The sequence below is a fragment of the Pinus tabuliformis genome, chromosome 2_1 (assembly GCF_031772625.1).
Source record: "Pinus tabuliformis cultivar Carrire ecotype Pingquan chromosome 2_1, CPIR1, whole genome shotgun sequence".
Lineage (NCBI taxonomy): Eukaryota > Viridiplantae > Streptophyta > Pinopsida > Pinales > Pinaceae > Pinus > Pinus tabuliformis.
The window spans coordinates 569,044,158-569,065,147 of NC_142299.1; the positions used below are offsets into that span (position 1 = coordinate 569,044,158).

Genomic DNA, 20,990 nt, shown 5'->3' on the forward strand with positions numbered 1-20,990 from the left:
AATTGAAGAATTGATTGTTAAGACTTGTGGAGGGTAAGAAGACAAATTGCACTATTGCTAAAGAATTAGTAAAGCTTTTGGCTTACAATGAAGATGTGCAGTACATTATAAGTTTTACTATTGCAGATCATATTGGTCCCCAAATTAGAAGTTTGATTAGTTCTTGTAAGATTTGGACTAGGATTCTCTAACAAAACAAGGATTCTCTATTCTAGGAAATGACTGTATGCATTTTAAATGATTGGTTGTGTATATCACTGTTTATACGATACGTATTCAGGATGTGCAAGATCAATTTGGAGCAGTTGATGATAGAATTGATCCTAAAGTTCGTAGTGCCACTGTTCCAATGGTTGAAAAAAATGTTTCAGCCATTTGTGACCAGTGTGAATGCCACTGATAAAGTGGCTAACTTTCTTGGTGGAATGTTACTGCAGAAAGAACATTGCTGGAACAGATTCACTTAAAAGAGTGTATACCGAGCACTTACACTGAAATCACTAAGAAGAAAGGGAAGAAGTCTGCATAGAAAAGTTTAAAGGAAACTTCACAAAAAACCCTTGAAAAATGATGTTGTATCAAGCAGGGCCATTATTGCAGAGATTGTGTCAAGGCCCATTACCACAGTAAATATATATTATTTAGAACTATGTTGTAATTTTTGTCAGGGTTCATGTTTAGGTTCAACTATCACTGGCTACCCTATTCTGGAAGAGCTGAAGACATCTTGATCTAACTCTTCATTCTTTGTTTTCAACTCCATAAAAAATCTCTAGTGGATTCATAAATTTTCCTTTTATTGTGACAGACTATTTTATGTGGTATTGTTGGCATACCTCCTTCAAATGGTGTTATTCCTGAATCTCCAATGCACATGAAAGGCTTAGCTACCCTCAAACATCAGGTACTAATATATTGGAATTATCAATTGCAGCTTCTCAGGGAAAAGACACAATTCAGACATTTTATAGACGAGTAACTTACAAGTACTTTTGTTACAGTTGGTGCTTAGCAAGTTAGTGACAACAATCTGGAAAAGTATGCAGAAAAATTCAACCTTAGGGCAATTATACAGAAACATGCAAGAAGCCTATGAGCAAATACAGACCCCAATGGTTTATCAGCCTCCACCTGCCTTGGTAATGGTCTTATTTTTGAGTTTGGGTGTTTCATTTTATCTAATTTTCCTCTCCCTTTATTTATTTGTCTTGTCATGTCCCAACCATTTATGCAGGCACTTAAGGAATTGAAAGAGACCACAATTCAGTTGGCCGCAAGTACTGGGAATATGGATGCCCAGTTGATGAATCAATTTTTAATGTTGACAAGGACGTGGATGACCTGCTTCCTGTTGAGGTGAAAGAACAACAATTGAGTAATTTGTTGCAATCTCTGATGGCGGTTGGCTGCCTTGCAGTAATGCCCATCATTAGAAAGATCCCAACTTCTGTGCTTTGGGGTTACTTTGCCTTCATAAACTTGTGTTATTGGTCTGTTTTCCCATCGGGAAAATCAATAATGCAAGGTCAAATCAGTTGTGAATGATTGATGGCATAATGAAAAGGCGAACCTTTACTCAAAAAAATAATAATAGATCATTTTTTATAAATGTAGCTTTAGAATGATCTTGCTTTGAAGTAGAGACTAAAATCAAGGAAATGATAGGAAGCAAACAATGCTGGATTAGTGCTTAGTTCAAATAAGCATGACAATGAGAGGCCTTTTGAACATGATTGTGAGGTTATTGTTGATTCAAATATTTTTTCAGCAGAAAAATAAAGCATGGAGTGAACATTTAGTGCACAAATATCCCCTGTTTTAATGGATGACTAAAACCAGGAGGCCTTACAACCATATATGTAAAGTCAAGTCAATAGAAGGGACTAACCAGTTATAAACGATGGAAAAAAAAGTAGCAAACAAGTTTATTTTATGATGGAAAAGGCTAGCCATTTGAATCATTTTTGTTACAAAAATGTCAAGCTTGTTCAAGTAAAAAATATGAAAATGTGCTGAAGCTTGAGATCCTTCTTTGATGCGCCATAAGGGCCATGCCTGATGCGTTTTTGGTCTAACAAAAGGACCAAGGGTTCAAATAGTTAATGGTTAGCATTCACCAACTATTAAAACAGAGTAGCCATGTCTAATTTTCAAATTTCATTTATAACACTAGCAATTTTTATTGCATAATATCAGGAATGAACAGATGCAGGGTTTTCAAGATTCAGGTTGAATATCACAGAAGACAATGCAAAGGTGTACCGGTGAATACTATGGTATTAATGAGAGTCAAAAGTTAAAAGCTACACAGTAGAATGCATTTATTCATCTTCAAGGATATCACAGCACACACCACACTGCATTTTCACTTTTCATCCATAGAAATGTTTCCATCGATGGAAGGATTTATGGTTAACAATAGCAATAACTAAAGACCTTGTCACCATACTAATGTGCATATTCATCACTTATTGTAAAGGACTGAACCTAATTCCTTTTTATTTAATTACCAAGCCATAATCATGACAATATCCACAAAATTCAATAAGAATGGTTTAGGTTGTGTAAAATTCCACCACTATATGTTCGTGGGTCATATTCCTTCCATGGTACCATTTTGCTACATAATAACATGAAGAGACAGGTACCATTCTGCTGACTTAACAACATACTAATCTCATCACTAAAAGAATAATAATTGTAAGAATCTAACAGATTTTGCAAATATATGAGCTCAACTTATAATTATATAGTATTTATATTTTGGCAATTTTTTATTGCCATGAAACGCTGCTTCTCGAGTTCAGGTAATTGCAAAGCTGTTCTATAACATTACACCTTAAAAAATTCAGCCTTCAAATCCAAAACATTAAAACTATCCTACATCTCTAACTTCAAAATTTTTAATGCCTACACCTTTTGTAGGGAAAAAAGAAAAGGCAAGAAATACAATATGAAACCCAAAATTTGTTCAAGAAAATAAAGCTATAATCAATATAAAAAAATAAAGCGTATGGCATGGTCTGCTGAATCATCTGAGGTGCTCAATTATCCTCAGCAGCTTTGGAAGTCTCAGATGCCTGTAATTCACCATCATTTTCCAGCTTTTGGACCTTATTTGATCATTCATCTTTGGCAGATCCATCATCCTCTTCAAACCGTCTGTGTTTCTTCTCTATGCTGGTACCATTCCCCTTTGTAAAGGGCTTTCGACTGTTAGATGAGTGCCTGCCTCTTCTACCACGACCACCTCTGAAATTAAGGGTGAATGGTCCCAAGTAAGTAAGTTATTTTAAAATCAAGTCATCATCAGGGAAAACTCTAAAACTCCTACCATTGAAACCCAATATAGAGACAGTTTTTAGGAAAATATTTTGATGGACAACATTGTGGCATGTCATAAATAAGCATCCACATGGACTTGTTCTAGGGTAGTTTAAAATAACTTCTTGTTTCTTTTGAATAAATCTTCTTGTAATACTAGAGAGGCCACTCAGTTTTGGTGATATTTTCAGTGCTTTGTTTAGTTATGTGAATTCGTTAGATGCAAAACAAGTATTGGTTAATTTCATGAAAACCAATTTGCAGAATTGGAAATGTAAGCATATGTGCATGAATGTAGTAGAGAAAGGGGTACTGTTCTAATTGAAGTGAGAGTGAAAGAGACCTTTTGAAAATGTTATTGTTTCAAGCAGTTGGAACGGTATCAGTAGGAATCAGTATGCAGAAATTAAACAGAATAAATGGGAATCAAGGCGAATCAAGCATTGTATTGCATATCAAATCTAATAAAGTACCAATGATTCTACAGCTCTGGTTAAGTACTCAATAGTGCTTCCAAGGTTGCAGAACTTCAATCTACAGTCATAGATATTGAATGGGTGTTTGCAGTTATATTGTTCCTCTGCCAAGAACTCTGCTCTTTAAGTTACAACAAATGTGGTATTTAAGTTACTTTCTTCTTGCAAGTCGATTTTACCATTATTAGTACACTGCTAGTAGATTTGTTTGACATGATCATTTTCTTCAATTTCAGGGTCGACTAGCTTAATGATAGTGTCCTTTTGCTTCAGCTCATGTTCATTCATCAGTTCTCAATTGATTCTCTCTGTGTTCAAAATGGATTCAAGTAGCTTAGGAATTACATCGATTTCCATGTTCATTCATCAGTTCTCAACTGATTCTCTCTGTGTTCAATGGATTCAAGTAGCTTGGAAATCACATCAATTTCCTTTTATATTGTATTAAAATGTACAGGAATGTCATAGTGGAATTGCTTTCCACAACAATACTTCTTTGTAACTATGGACTTTATCTCAACTCAACTGGATTTCATTTCTAACAAGAGATTTCCTTAATAAATTCCTCTTGACAAATTTTTCTGTTATAAAACTTTGCAAAAGCATACCCTTGGTATAGCTCACTACACAAGAAAATTCATTTTTGAAGCATAATTCTTATACTTGCAACTTTCATTTCTCTGTATAGACTTTCTAGAAAATAAATTGCGTGTAAAGAGTCTATATTCCACTCTTGGATTCATTTTGTTCGAGAGTTATGCGAAGGAATAACGAACCTAGTAGTCACAGGACGAAACAAACCCTGAGGCAGTAAAAATTTGTACATGGGTCCACATTTGCTCCCATTATGGTCCTTACAGAGAGTGCATTGAAGGTAGGTATGTTGCAGTTGGTAGAATATGACGAATGTGCTCCCTTCATGTTCTCTAAGACGACAACTTACAATTATTTGACAATTTCCTCATCCAAATGATTTTGAATGAGTAATTTCATCTAAATTTAACTGATTTTCAAACTGGGATTTAGTCTTCTTAATTTAACTGATTTTCAAACTGAGATTTAGTCAGTGTTATTGAGGAGTGAAATAGAAACTGATTTTCTCTTGCAGAGAATAACAAGGATTGGTGTGAGCTTATACTCTGCCTTATAGACCTTCAAATACAAATAAGCTCTTGTATCCCTATTTCAATCACATAATTTAAATGAATATAATGTCATTTTATTAGAAAATTGCAATGAGTATGAAATAGATCATCAGAATGGCCACTGTAGCCCAGGCTGGTGAGAACTTGAGTATTTTATATCTGACTAAACACATGCACATGAAAAGAAACATCACCTGACACAGACATGAACAAGATAGAATCTAGATATTAGAATTTTGGGGAAAAACAATTGCACCTTAACAGAGAGCTTCTTATCCTACACCACACATTTCACTCTTTCAAGGTGGAGTTACAAACTGAACATGCAATGACTGAGCTGCATGGTCACCAAAGTTGTAACACACCCAAAAAAACAATGCTTCATATCAGCTTCTCAATTATGTGTGTTTAGCATTAGTGATATAGTCTCTTCTGAACTTTTATTTCAAGTAGAAATTTGATTAAATTTCAGAAGTGCAAGAAATCACAGAAAACCCTCCGGCAGTAAATTAATAGGAGAAATCTTCAAAAAAACCTGGAAGCTGTCCTGTTCATATTGTCCTGGACTTTTCAGCCAAGTTAATATGTCTGTAAAGAATACTATTTTATCCTGAGAAAAGATTGACACTTTGTTTATCACCAGATGAAAATAAATTAGAAGCAAAACATCAGGTTGGTGACAAATCCAAAACAAGTTGCAAGACTGTAACCCAATCTGCAAAACATCAAAAAACTGATTGTCCCAGAGTGGGATGCACTATGGGAAGCTGTGCTGTCCCATCTTTTACTAGTGTCAGCTTCATAGCACCTGCTTCCATTTCCAGCAGCTCTTTCTTTAAGAGAGCATCGGCCTCTATCTTGATAGTGTTGTCATCAAGAGATTTGTAGCTAATTTCCATTTTTAATCTTTATGGCAGCTATTTATAGTCCTGTAGGACTGAAAGTATGGATGTTGCAAAGCTTCATTAGCTGTTATTCTTTTGTTTCCATCCACTTGTAACATTTGTTTCAGCAAATCCACACCTTCTAGACACCCAACATTTTTAACAAATCTTGTGAGGGATGGGAAAGGCTTTCCCGGATTTGGAAATATGATATCCAACTGCTCCTTTACAGATTACCCACGAAATAGCGGCTCACCGATGAACAATTCTGCCGACATGTTATTTGTTGTTTTTTTCTAGACTAGCTCTCACAAAGCATTTGAGTTGTTCCTGTTCCTGGTTGGTTTTTTTATAATTTTATAGACAAGTTCCATGTCGTGGAAATGTGAAAAAAGATAGTGATATTGCCACCATGTGGCTCTTATCATATATGGTTTTATACTTCTTCAAAAAATTCTCTAAGAGTTCACAATGCTAAAATTCACTAGGACTTTACAAAGTTTTATTATTTAGTGAAAGACTTGCCAAGTTCTTACAAGATTTTATAATTGAGTAAAATATTCGCCATGCCTGGTGAGAGATTCGCCAGAAAATTATATATACATATTATATTATTGATAAAATCGCCTTCCATTTTTCCTATATACCATGGAGATTCGCCCAATTATTATATTTATAAATTTGGGGGGGGGGGGTTCTTAAAATTTTCCCTGTTCTCTATCATTCAATATGAAATTTAAAGCATGAATGAGTCAAGATTAAGCAATTTGACTATCATGGATTGTGGCATTTTTGACAAGTTGCACACAATCTTATTTTGCAAAGTAAAGTAAACGGTAGTGGCATTTTAATCTGCACACTTTCATGATCTATTTTTATCCCTTTTTGGGGTTCATATTTTTTACTTTTTTGATCTTTTTCTTTCTTTTTGTCCTTTGATTATTCTTTTAGGACATACCCTCTTTATGTTTTTTTAATTTTAATATGGGAAAACATTTTGCAGAAAGCAAAAGTATGTACAACATTACAAGACTTACCATAGCCAATTCAAAATTATGAATCCTATTATTATAGGAACCTAATAGTGGCTCCACTTGGGGATGGCATCTCCTTGTGAGATGTCAAGAACACCGTCGACTAGTGGCATGATCCATTGGGTCGATCCCAAGCCTGAACCTGCTTTGTTATATAATATCTGTGACTGAAAATCTTAATCTTTTCTGCAAACTAAAATTTGACACATGTTGTACTGAAATCTAATCTGAAATAAACTTGCTACTGAAAAATTGAATTTAATCAAACTGAAATCCTACACACTTACTATAATTCGTTGTCCAACTACTGGTTAGGTAAAATGAAACAACCAATGCAACCATTCAAGCATCATATACATTGGTGGATTTTGTTGCTTGTGCTTGTTTGTGATTAAAACTGAAGTTCTAGAGCCCAATATAACCTTGTCAACAAATGAGAAGATAAGGAAATACTTGATTTCTTTTGTTGACTCTAAAAACTGTACAAAAGGATATTCCAAAATATATACACTATTGTTCAACTGATTTAAGAAACTCTACAATTTTTCTCGATGGCCTCCATGCCATGAAACTGAAATGTTATTTTTATTTGTATCCCCCTGCAGATTTTCAGACAAGCTTTGTGATGATATTTCTACTGATTGAAATGTTTGACTAATGAAACCTTTATCATCTTGATCCTGAATCTCATAGTTAATGAAGAAAAATTCTGATTGCATTCATTATCCAACATATCAGCTATTGGATCATAAAAAAATTGGAAGGATTGCTGCAACTTATTGCATATAGGTTTGAATGGAGCTTCATAGATTTCTACAAGCTGCTCATCCTTTTCTTTAGAGATTTTATACCACATTTCCTTGAAAAACTAAAATGATTCAACACATAGTGGTATAGAACTTTCATGTGTCATTTGGTAAGGTGTTTCAATGAAATTTGATAATTGTAATTGTGAAATTGAAGAATCTTGATTAAGATTTTCATTGTCTTCTTTGTTATCAATATCAATACCAAAAGACTGTTGATTTTTTATTGCTTTAAAGTTTTCTCTAATGAAATGAAATGAAGCAAAACAAAGAGGCAAAGAACCTTCACTTATTTCCAAATTTTCTGCACTTTATTCCTCACTTTCAAAGTAGATATGAATAAGTTGATCATTGTATTCAAGCTTCTGAAACCGAATTTCCTTATTTCCCAAACTAGCTTCTGATTGATTTGTTAAGTTAGCTTGAAATTGGAGAACATAATTATCATCATACTGAGGTGAATCATCAAAGGAATGAATGTTATCAAACATACACATTATATCAGTAGATTCCTCTTCCATATATTGATTTGTAAATCCATTTTCTGATCTATGGTAGTTGGAATTAGCAGGAATTTGTTCATGGATATCAACCTGTCCTTTTTCTGAAATAAATAGTTCATGGTGATCTTGCACAAAAGAATTATCTTGCATGGTGATCTTCTGTATTATTTCTTCTATTTTACCAAAATTTCAAGTTTTACCTCTGCTATGTTGTTCTTCTCTGCTTATGCTTTCAACTTTTGATTTTTAATCAGCAAATGAACTTCTACATCTACTCCAATGTTCTGCATCTTTTCAAGAGTTGCTGGATTTCTTTCTCTTAGCTGAAATTCTATTTCTGGACCAAATGTTTTTGGATAATGCAAGGGAGCTGAATCAGGAGGAGGTCTTATATTTGCTGGAATTGAATAATAAACTTGATTAAATTTGTCATAAATTTTTTGTATTGTTTCATTTGGCTGCCTTTTCAACTGATTATATTCTTCTTTGATCAGAAAAAGATTGACTTTGATTATCCATCTATCAAGGAAAATTTTGACAAACTGTTGGAAATTTGAGATGCTTGCAATAGGCAGGTTCTTGAACCAACTCTTTACTTTACTTTGAAAAGAAAGAGAAAAAAGCTTGATAATAACTTCATCTTCATTAATCTCAAATAAGTCCAGATAATTCTCAAAACCTTGAATATGTTTTTGGGAAGTGATACCATTCTCTCTATCAAAATTGGGGAGATATTTGTAATAGTTATCAGGGAAATCATGGAGTATAGGAGGTAACATGAGGGGATTATATCTATCAAGAACTTTACAAGGTACAGGAATATGTACAGGGATTGTAAGATTAGTCTTAATTGTTTGAGGCTTCTCAATCATAAAATGATCATCATAAGATTAAAAAAAAAACTGCTCGAATGGATAAGGAGAATATATATCTACAATCTTCAAAGGAAAATAATAAAAAATTAATCTAAGATATTCTTTAAAATACAATATACATTGAAAAACCTCCTTGATGAGAAAAAACATGATGTCTTGGATAACAATCCAAGTTAGAAACCTGATCTTCTCATATTGTTCTTTCAGGTTCATTCCTCCAGTGGAGTCTTGATTTTGAAATTGATTTGGAGTTGGAGTCGCCAGGTGGATGATTTTAACCTTTGTGTGTCTGATCATTGTCCACTATCATAGATCAGATATGGTCTTTGTATAATCTTTCTAAAGAAAATGTTCTCGTTCCCCAGTATGGTCACCAATATGTTATCACTCCAAAATTTCTCTAGATTTGTTGTGAAAGAAATGATAGAGGTAATCACAAACCTACTTTGGAGATTAGGATCTAGCCTTCCTAATGCTCAAAGAGGGCTCTCTCTTTATGATTTAACTTTGTTTAGTTAATTGATTTTACGCTAGTTATGATTGTACTTGGGTTTTGATTTTTATTTGGTGGTGGGATTACTGACGTAGATGGATAGAGGGATGTCTTTTACCACTGGGCTATGGGGTCGAGTGTCAAGAAAACGGGACTGGATCAAGTTCTACAGACAGTGTTTACAGGGCAAGGTAGCTAAGTAAATTCAGATCTTAAGGCTGGATGGTGAAGTGGTTTTCAATCGGATCCAAGGAGCAATTAAGGGTTCCTTAAACTGGATAATGAAGGAAATGGTAGGGGTAAATCGAAACTAAGGAGCAATGAAGGGTTCCCTAATATGGATATTAGAAGAAAATATTAAAATGATTAACTATTCAAGATAGAGTGTACTTAAACAAATTTTGTAATATAATTCCAGTTAATTCATTCAATTTAGATAACATGCAAGTTTGTGAAACACTTAAGAAAATAACAAATTTGACAAAGAAAATACTCCACTGAAGTAGCTCAACACATGAATCCTGTAATGCAATCTCTTTATTACTCAGTCCAGTCTGTTGACTTGAAAAATTGGTACAATGAACCCTCAGGTTACAGATCAATACAACTATAGAAATGTATAGAAATCCACACCCTATACAGTTTCAAATTATGAAGTATTTATACAAAAATAGTTTACAAAATATCCCAAACTATATTGAGAATTAATCTAGGAAAAAGAAATATCTTCATGCAAGAAGATAGAGACAGATATTCAACTGCTACAATCTGTCCCTGTTTATTAGGTTGTGTTGTCTTATTCTTTGATCTTTTGTTGTTTATTCTCCTTTGATGTTGGTCTTCCACACTGAATGTTATTTTACTTTGCCATTTCAACTGATACTCTTTCATCTGAGCTGGCCTTCTGCTTTTCTTTTACTGCTCTATTTTTACTTTTACTGTGAATTTTTACAGTAAGTCATTTAACTTTTCCCATGTATCTGCATCTAGTAATTTGATATTTACCATTTTCCTGTAGATTTCATCTTCTTCTGTGTACGACAAAGGTGGGCATGTTCACAAAAATGTGTTTTACCTCATGCTGGAGGTAAAATAGGTTCTCAAATGTCTGATACAGAACCTTTCCTGTAGGCATCCCCTTCATAGAGGAATTGTTGCCTTGATCTCTTGCCACCTCTATGATTTTCCTGTTGTAGTCTTCTTGTGGCATCAATCTGTCATTTATCACCAAAGGATTTGGCAGACCTTTCTGCCTCAAAGCATCAAACTTAACCATGAACCTGTCTATAGCCAGCTGCATGGTTTGGCATTTGTCCTCAAGGTTCATCATCAAATTCCTCTTGGTGAGCACCTTTTTCACCTCTAGTATGGTGCTAGTCCTATCAGCTATGTCCAACTCCTGCAATTCATATTTATTTTTAGAGTTAAGAAAGTGGATTATTCTGGTGGTTTCTTCTAGCATGTCTCCAAGTTCAGCCTTAATTCTTTAATTGCTTCAGTAACCTCTTTGACTAAATCATTTGGTTCAAAGATGAATTGTATAGATGGCCAAATATCATTGATAGAGTAAATGATATTGGTCCATAGCTATTCTTTAGCTTGGCCAAGTGGCTCCTTAAATGTCAGCTCTTTCTCCAAATTCTTCATTCTTTCAGTCAACCTAGTTGACTTCTGAACTTCATTATTGTGCATAATCTGTGCAATTTTATTCTCGTCGTCTAGACTTTTTATCTTTTATTTAAGTTTATTTATCTCTGTGGTCTGAATGGACATGTCCTCCATTGCTTTGACCAGTTTTCTTACCTCATCACTTGGCTGAGCTATTGTTGTTGTTGAACCTATTGCTGATGTAGATGTTGTTGCAGCTGGAAGTGTTGTAGCTAGTGGAGCTGTGGGGGCCAATGAAGCTGCCAAGGTTGATGGTACTGTTGTAGTGATTTTTGGAATGGCAGTGGAAGTGGTTGGCTCAAAGCTGGTTTGTTTCAGCTGTATCAAGCTATCCAACTCCTTCTCCATTTCTTTTAATTGATCATTTAATTGGAGAATGAGATCCATCATATCCTCCTGTTGATTTTAGCTTTCAAGGACCTCCTTGGTCTGTGGATGCTCTGAATGAGGTAGCTTCAATTGCTTCTTCAAAGAAGCAATATCCTCAATCTTTTTCTTTATTAATTTCTCTGCAGCTTTGACATCACTCGAATTATACCCAAGCCTAATCACCAAGTCTTCCAGTGAATTGATTTTGTTGTCCTTGGCCTGTGAGGATGCCTTTTCTGGTTTATATTGTGCAGTGATATTATCTAGTGAGCTTTGGAGTTTGTGGACAGTCATAGCTTTATTTGTCATGGTGGAATAGATCATCTCAACTTCCTGCTTATGGAATTCGATTTGGTCAATAGGGTGAACATCCCTGGCCAAAACTTCAAATTCAGTTTTCCTATAGTCATTTGATGATCTTGGTTGTGAACTGTAAGCTGCATGAATGTCATTTGCATCTTCCCAGTTTTAATGTCAAATGTTGACATTAACCTATTTTTATTGGAAGGTGTTTTCTTGAAGTACTGGGCATAAGTCTCAGCCTTTAATGCCTCATTTCTCAACTTAATTTTTTTGTACTTTCCTTTAATATCTTTCTCTTTATCCACAGGCTTACTGGATGAAGAGACTTCAATGTTGATTTGTTTCTCAATGAGTTGAGTGTTTGAAGTAGAAGGCTGGTGTGTTTCTTCTGAAGCTTCTGGGCCTTTATTCCTTCCAACCATTGTTTCAGTGTCAGTAATTTCCACTGTGTCAATGGTGTCTATTTGTTCAGTTACAGGATTAAGCTTGGGCCTCTTCCTATAACTGATCTCAAATTATTCATCTATAGTTTCCATTGCTGACCTAGAACCTTCGTCCCTAGTTCTCTTAACATTTTTGTCTTCATTGGTTGGAGTCTACAAAATAGGAGGAATATTCATCTGTTCTTCTAGGGCTGGAACCTGCAGAAAGGAACTAGTATCAATTTTCTTCTCCACATCTATTAATGTATTCTCCACATCTGCTACAGTACTGTCCATATCTATCAAATTGTTTTCCAACCATTTTGACTGGTTTTCAAATCTCTCAATGTCTGGCCTAGGATCATGTATGAAAGGACCCAATTTGACTTTGAGCGTTAGTTTATTTATGACTCCATGAGGGTCATATTTCCACATAAAACTATTCTTGAAATTCATCTACTATAAAATCTTATCTGCCTCTGGTCCAGCTTCCCTATTATTACAAATAAAGGGGCCCAATTGATTTTTCATTTTAAATTGGGTCTTCTTCCTAGCTGATAGGAAATTGACTTCATGAGAGTTTATAATCTGCCTAAAGTACTCTAATGCAAATATCCTCATGGGGAGGTATTTGGGCAGTTTGTAGGGAGCTAGTCGGCATCCATATATTTTGATCTCTTTGTGGTCCTGCTATCGATACCAGTCTCCCACTCTACTGTTCTTAGCCAACTGTAAAACTCTCTTAATTTCCTCACTTATCCTAGGCTAATGGCTACTGGTTAGCATGTTTATAACAGGATGAAAAAATGAGTCAATGAACTCTTTATAAGAAAAAACAGTGGAGTATCTTTGGATCAACGGTGTGCAATAGATGACTGATCTTGGACTGCCTTTGGTGTCTAACTTTTGAATGCTGACTGGAAATTTGTCTGACTAAAAGAACAAGAACATATGAAATAACACTGATGAATATTTCTCTCGGATGCGGGTGTCTGAAACGAGTGGAGGACGGATGGGGTGTCACATGGGCAGGTGTCAGCCCATTAGTGACATGCAGTACCCCGCGGTTGATATAGGAGGCTCGCGTGCAGTAGAACTAATGCCGGCATTAATGCTGGTCATGTCGTCCATTCTGCACTGCCTGGTGAACTGCGCGATGGAGGCTATTATACCTGGAACTCCTCTGGCTTTTGTGCATACCTCTGCTTTCGTCTGGCATACTGCCGCTTTACTGGTGCATCACTCGGCGGAGTGGGGAAGGGAACAAGAGCATTCATGCTCTGCAGCCTACTCAGGGACTGCCTTACGCCTGAGAAATCGGCGTCGTGAGCTCAATTTGGCTACCCTCGTCCCGATTAAGGTCTCCTCACCAGGTTCCGGTACGCGAGTTCAATTTCGGAATTCAGAAATGCGGGGTGAGCGACAGAGAATGTGCAGTAGGCGCGGAGGCTCTCGCGGAAGGGCCACCATCCAGCGGCCTGCCCCCAATTCTCCTTCCTCCTCCGTCGAAGTCACTTCTGAGCCGCAACATTTCCATGGCAATAGAGCTGGGCGTGGCAGAGGAATGGGAAGCGAACAAAGAATGGACTGTGGGCATCACGAGCATCCTATGGTCAGGTATAGGGTTCCCTGTGCTCTCGCTAATTCCACTTTCATTATCTCTGTAACGGTTGAGCATTGTGATATTCTTAGAGAACCAGCAGAAGCCACGCTGGATTTTCCTCCTCCTGTTCATGGGACAGGGCCTATTATCGACCTGCAACGCCCTGTCAGGGAAAGCTCCCCCTTAGCCGGTCCTTCAGCTCTTGCAGGTCCAAGCGAGCCTGACAAGGAAAGCTCCCCCATTGCTTGTCCACCAGCTCTCGCAGGTTCAAGCGCGCCTGTTCAGGGACGACCTTCCAGTGTGATGATCCCTCTCTCTGATTCTGATGACTCTCTACATTTTGGGTGCCAAAGTGAGGAAGCGCCCTACACCACGGACGATGAATGAGCAAGACAAGAAGTGTGCTCTCTGCAACCTAGGTCGTAAGAGCTATATTTTGTCTTTGTTTTCTGTGTCTATGTATCCGTTCAAGAGCATGAGTCTGTCTGTCTATGTGTCGGCAGTTTGGGTTTATATGTCTGTATGTCTTCGGTTCCCTATTATGCACCATTTAGAGTCATGGTTTCGAGTCATAGAGGCAGTAGATACAGCAGAAGACAGTAATTCAATTTTGACGGTGTTCAATTTTGGAAGATACAAGCTGGGTAAATGAACATTTTCTGGGCAAGCTTTCTGAGCCATGGCCCCTTTGTATCTCCTATGTAATTTTTGATCTTTTTGTATTATAATAGAATTAGCCGTATTCAGAAAAAAAAAAAAAAAAAAAAAAAAAAAAAAAAAAAAAAAAAAAAAAAAAAAAAAAAAAAAAACACTGATGAATATTTGAAGACTCTCTCATTTGGTAGTCTTATGAACTATTCATGGATTATGTTTGCTATGAACTGAGCAAAATTGTAAACTGTAGCAGGAGGCTTGCCTGGGAAAAAGATAGAAAGGAAAGAAATGACAATCTCATCCACCTGTTCATCTGTGGTGTACCCTAGAATGCAAGAGAACATGGTAATAATTTGTCTGCCTCTATCAGAGAAAATGGTGGCAGCATATGGAGGACTATCTATAGGAGTATGAGACTGCTCTATGATGAAAGTTAGAAAATCATTAGCCTTCTTAGGAAGGTCTAGATTGATGTAGATTTCAAGTAAGCCTTCAATGGAAAGTGGGGTCTCATTTGGGCCTGCCTGGATTTGAAGCATTTGATTAATTGATTTTGTAGTAATGGTGAATAAAACTTGTTGGTCAGGGGTAACTATGGTTCTTTGACTGGGAATATAGCAAGCTTGGCAAAAGTGGACAATTTCTGGGAATGGGTGTACTTATGGGAACAAGTACTTGGGCACATTGGACTCCCATAGGTGAATTTCATCGTTTTGGTTCAAAAAATTGTCTTTACTCCAGCATTAGAGTTTCAGTAGGTAGGCAGGGGAAGCTGTGTCCTTGATTTGAAATTCTCTGTCGGCTAATGGAAGGTGGTTAATGTCCAGGTGAGGGGTTTCCAGAGGTCTTACATCCAGAGAGGTTTGGGAAGGCATAATTTGGTTTATTGACTTGAATTACTCTTTCTGTGGCTTTGACAGTAAGGTTTAGAAACTCTGGAACAACAAGAGGGTAATTTCAAATTGTAAAAAAAGGGGTTTGGGTGCACAGTAGGTTTCCCTTCAGTTTAGGGAGGTTTTTTAATTAATTTAATTAATTAACCTCGGATAATTACTGTGTATGATTTAAATTCATAGGGTCATTCTGGGTCTATCAAGAATACCTAGAAATTTGACGGTTTGATGCGCAAATGGGGTTCTATGGTGGAAACTGAAGCTTCTAAGGCTTCAATTTGTCAATTTGTTGCTTCAATTGGGGATTTGCAGCATCTGCGGGTGGAAAAAGTTGGTAAAAATGGTCGCGAAAAGGTTAAGGGTGTCAGAGTTGGTTTAATAGAGGTTTTTAGTGAAAATAAGCGAAAAGAGAAAAATGGGGCATTTTCGGCCTTTTAACCGATAACAACTAGATTTTGGCGTGATTATTATTGAGTGAACAATGGGCAGTTTTGGTTTTATGCAGTGAGATGGTTTTGTGCAATATCGCATGATATTTTTCATGAGCATACGATATAACTTGGTGCCGCCACGTAGCCAAACAGCGCTCGACCAAAACTATGAATCGCGCATGCTCTCGGGCCGTTAACTGTCGGGTGATGAATCTGTGTGATATAGCTGTGCGCCATTGGATCTGGGGATGGGAAATTGGAGGGATATTGCTCAGTGGAGTTGTACGGATGGAGTTGGGAAAGTGGTTGGTGGGGCCCGAGTTTTAATTACAAAGAATTGTAATTAATTAACAAAATAATGACGGGATTTAAATATAAGAAGCGGGTTTAATAAAAGTGGGACCATGGGTTATATGGCAGGGTTTTTTTAACTACACCAAGGCTTGTTGGGTTAAAACGGGTGTCGGGAAATTATAACGTGGGGATTTATAAAGCAAAACTTTAGGATAAAGGGTTTTGTGGGTTTTTTAAGGGAAAATGGAAATTAATAAGGGGGGAAAGTATTAGTTGTGATGGAAAAGTGTTTCACACTATGGAAAGGGGTTTTGTGAAGGGGGGATGATTTTTGAAGGGTAATGTCTAGGAATATGTGTGAAACCAAGTGAATAAAAGGTCAAAATGAAGGGAAATGGTTTTTATAAGTAATGATGGGATAATGAGGGGTAATTAGCAAATAAGTATGTGGGGGTCTAGTGAAATGAGGGGAAATTAGTAAACCAGCCTTGGTGAATATCCTTTCTTTTTCACAATTCCTCTTGCACATGAAACATAGGATAAGCATGATGAATGTGATTTTGACTTAGCAACCTTGTGCATTTGCAACATTTTTTCTACCTACCCTTTATTTATGTAGCATTTTCTCTTCATTCAATGGGTGCATTTGAGCTTGCTAACCCTTTATTTCATTTTATTTTGATAAGAAAACTATCTAATTCTAACCTTATAACTTCCAATGTCTTAGATTAAACTGGTGAGCTAATTGTGTTCTCTACCTAACTACTGATCTGCCAAGATTAAACAGTTTGGCTAGATCTTTGTTCTCTATCTATCAATATGAAATTTAAAGCATGAATGAGTCAAGATTAAACTATTTGACCATCATGGATTGTGGCATTTTTGACAATTTGCACACAATCTTATTTTTCAAAGTAAAGTAAAAGGTAGTGTGTTATAGAAATTTTTGTGCCTTGCATCACTGAGCATGAAATGTCGATAATCAAGGGATCCAAAGTCCCTAAACATGTTGTTCCTACCCCTAGAGGAACAAGGCCAAGTAACCACAGCAATTCACAGAACTTCTCCACCTGAAAACACTCAAAAACAAGCTAATTCTGGATCATGTCAACTGCTCCACTGAGCATCTGCGCTGAATGTCAACTGCTCCACTGTCTACCTGCGTTGAATGTCAACTGCAACAAAGGCTACCTGCGCTAAGCATAACTGGACAAGTGGCAGGCTCATTTCTCAAGGTGTCAATGCCCAGGAAGCTTCCAAAATGACACTTGTATCAGGGAATTCGACTGGTGATGAGTAAGAGGTTCCAAATCTCCAAGTGGAAGCAAGAACCTCCAAGTGGACTCAAGAACTGATAGAGGGAGAGGACACTAGTCAGATCTCAAGCTAACTCATCCTCTCTCCAAATAACTATATATAGATCTCTCCTCCATGGGATCTAGAGGCTGGAATTTTGTGAATGTAAAGAATTGTTGTTGGTTTGTGGCTGGATACATTGGGTGTTTATGCTTTGAAGGGAGCTGAAGAGGGAATTCCATTCTGCTAGGAGGAGATGCTGGATTGGAGCCCCATGGGTTGTATCTCTTCCTGAACCCTGTTACTTTCAATAAAGCTATCTTGATTCTTTCCTATATGCTGGTGTACTTTGTATGATTGCATTAGTGTATTTGATTTACTTCTAATCCTGAATCATTTATGAATATGTACATTTGCCTTTGTATTGTGCTCCTCTCTTGTCGCAAGTAGCTGTTCTCTTGTCATAGGTAGCTGTTCTCTTGTGACCTCGTGAGATTCAAGTAGCTGTTCTCTTGAGCAAGCGAGGAGGCGAGTAGCTGTAGACACACAAAGGGGAAGAGGATCTAGATCGAGGGACAACCGGAAGACAACGGTAAGTCTGCCAATCTCCCCTCTTTCACATTTCATAAAGGAAGAAATCATAATAGTTGTATTCGTTTGTTGCTAAGGCGCTGTCACACCTTAGGTGGATAGGATCGTCCTAAATAGGCATTTTTCCCCACAACAAATTGGCGACTCCACTGGGGACATTTGTTTTAGTCATTTTATTTGTGTTTACATCATTGTTTACTTCATAGACTCAATGGCAACAATCGAACTGCTTCGCAAAGTAGACAGTTGTTGCTTTGATCCTTCACTGGGTTTTTTGTCTATGATCTAAACAATGGACTCACAAATGACTTGATGATCCTTTGTGATAGTCTTTAGTACCCTCTCAAAGCATCCCTTCGTTTATACCTTGCTTGTGTTTCTGATTTGGCCTGAAACAGTTGATTTTTGAGCATTTTATGACCCGGAACCCAAGAGAAACGAGAGTTTCTCCTTCAGCGCGACTGCTGTGAAGGCATTCTGCATTTCAGCACAGGTCCCGTGAAGGCTACCTGCACTGAATGTCAAAACCACAGTGTTGAGGTTGCGCTGAACCAGTTTTGCCTTGTGCAGCTGGGGTTCTCTGCTGTCTTTTGCCCTGTTTTGATCTCTGTTTTTGCAGCCTTTAACCAGCATAGGTACCAGTCTGATAACCCCTTTTCTTTGCTTGAATTCCGCCTCATTTTTGTACAAAAAGACTGTAAGTGTTTTTATGTGTTTGTGGCGTCATTTACAGTTTTCCTTTGCATGAGCGAAATAGTCATCCTGTAGCCCTTGATTCAGATCTGATTGATTGATTGATTGTGATCTTAGGAGAGAGTTCATTGGCTGTTTGCAGTTTGATTATCATTTTCTTTTGCTTATTGGTTTGGATTTGTCGCTTTTAAGTGTCGAAACGAGTATTCCTTTCGAAAAATCGCAAAGTGATTGTAATCTCTTCTACCCTTGTTGATTTTGGAAAAAGAAAACTTGTTTATTTCAGTCATTTAAAAGCAAATCCAAAATTGTACAAAAAGCTTTCTTTGTAGGCATTTATACTAAGAAAGTGGAAAACAAACACCTGCATTGTGCATTTGCATTTTGATAAGTTTTCATGCTTGGTTTAGGAAGAGTGCATTAGAGTGTGCTGATTACTCTTTGAGAAAAGATAGTCGCTCTCTTTTCCCTTAGTAGCTAGGATTTTCAAAGTTGAAAGATTATAAAGCTTGCTTATCATCTTAGACTGCATTTAGGAATTTGTACCATACATCTCGTGGTGATCCTGAAAGACAAACTTTAAAAAGATCAACTTAAAATAAACTGAATGAACCTAACAACGCTTTGCAACATAATGCTCAACATAGAGGTCTAGGTAGAGACGTGTTCCGGCGTCGTTAAACCTAGTGACTGTCGATCTCGGGGAAGGTGGGTGATTCCTCCTGAGGGACGATAGCGCTAATACGGACTTGTGCTCCCACGTACCGTCGCGTATATATTGGGAGACCCCTATAGGCATATATCCTTTATCCTTAGGAAGCCGTGTCGGCCGCCCTACTGATCGCAATGCAGTGAACACAACATTCACGAAGATCGACCACACGTACCGTAAAAAGTATTCTGTGGTTTTGCGAAAAGTTTGGCACACCCTCTGCCTAGATCTCCAGAGCAGTTTCTTTTGGCCTTTTTCAGACTCTATAATAGAAAAATTCCATCCGAGCATTTGTCACTTCGGGCTCGTTAAAACATCGAAGGAGACTAGAGTCATCTTTAGCTTTTTCTCGACTCTTTAAAACTAAAAAAGCAAGTTGTGTCTAAAGCATCGTTCACAATTTATTTTAAATGGAACAATCACCCTTTATTCCTGCGTTGATCTTCGAAGTTAGTCTACCTTCATCACAAAGTTCTTGTAGAATCGCTAGGAAATCTTTTGGATAGACTAAATATGTCTGAACAACCGTCGACATCTAGGACTGTGTCATCCGACACAGCAGTGGCACAGCCTCCTGCTGCTACCCCAACGATGTTCGATGGTATACCATCTGTCCCGGCAAGTTATCAACAACAAGCCGGAGTCCCATCAGGGACTGCTTCGGCGACATGGTTAGTTCCTATCTCTTCATCCGGATTATCATCTGGTATTTCTTATGTTGAAACTCAACAAATTGATCCAATGTGTCTTCAAAGGCCAATTTGTCCTTTAAGTACTGGACTGCCACCATATGGAGGGCAGTATGCCTTTTCATTGTTCTCTACCGGAGAACAACCATATGGGAGTTTACAACAAAGTTCAGGTCAAACTGGAATTACATCCAGCGGTTGGGTACCAATACTGCCTCAGCAACCAAGGGTTGCATATTCAATGCAACCAGTCCACCCTGTGTCGAATGTTGCCACTATACCTGGTATGTTGATTGCGTCGCAAGTACAAGTGCTACCTGTTGTATGTCAACCCCAAGTTTCTCAGGTTGCCATACAACAGCCTCTTGTCTCGACAACTCAATCACAACCTCCGGTTAGTGCCTCCTTATCTGGAGCGACTCAGGCTCAAACAAGTACTATGACTCCTCATCTTGGTCAATCATCCAGTATTGGACGACAGCAAATGGTCCAACAACCGGAGTTGGTTCAAACTCAACAACCGCAATTCCAGCAATCATATCAAGGACCCGAGCAACAAGTCTTTGTAAGTAATGGGCAACTGTATAATAACGGTTATGCCCATCAAACTTGTCAAAATTTCCAGCATCAAATACATTATGCTGGTATGCAAAGACCCACTGCTCAGGCGATTCCATCTTATCCTGGGTATGCTCTACCTAACCTGAATCAACAGTTGCCCTTTGTAGCAACTCTAAAATTACCAGATCTAAACCGGCTGACGAATGATCCAATTGCTTATGCCCCTTGGTGGCCAGCGATTCCACATAAACTTCCATCGGACATTCCTAAA

General features: G+C 37.4%; 1 long non-coding RNA gene across 1 annotated transcript; it reads left to right on the forward strand.

The window, feature by feature from the left end:
• Positions 1–220: 220 nt before the first annotated feature.
• On the forward strand, positions 221–1,102 carry LOC149201715 (uncharacterized). Its single transcript, XR_016253480.1, has 3 exons — positions 221–626; positions 809–904; positions 1,002–1,102. It is a non-coding gene; the product is annotated as an uncharacterized LOC149201715 (long non-coding RNA).
• The last annotated feature ends 19,888 nt before the right edge of the window (positions 1,103–20,990 follow it).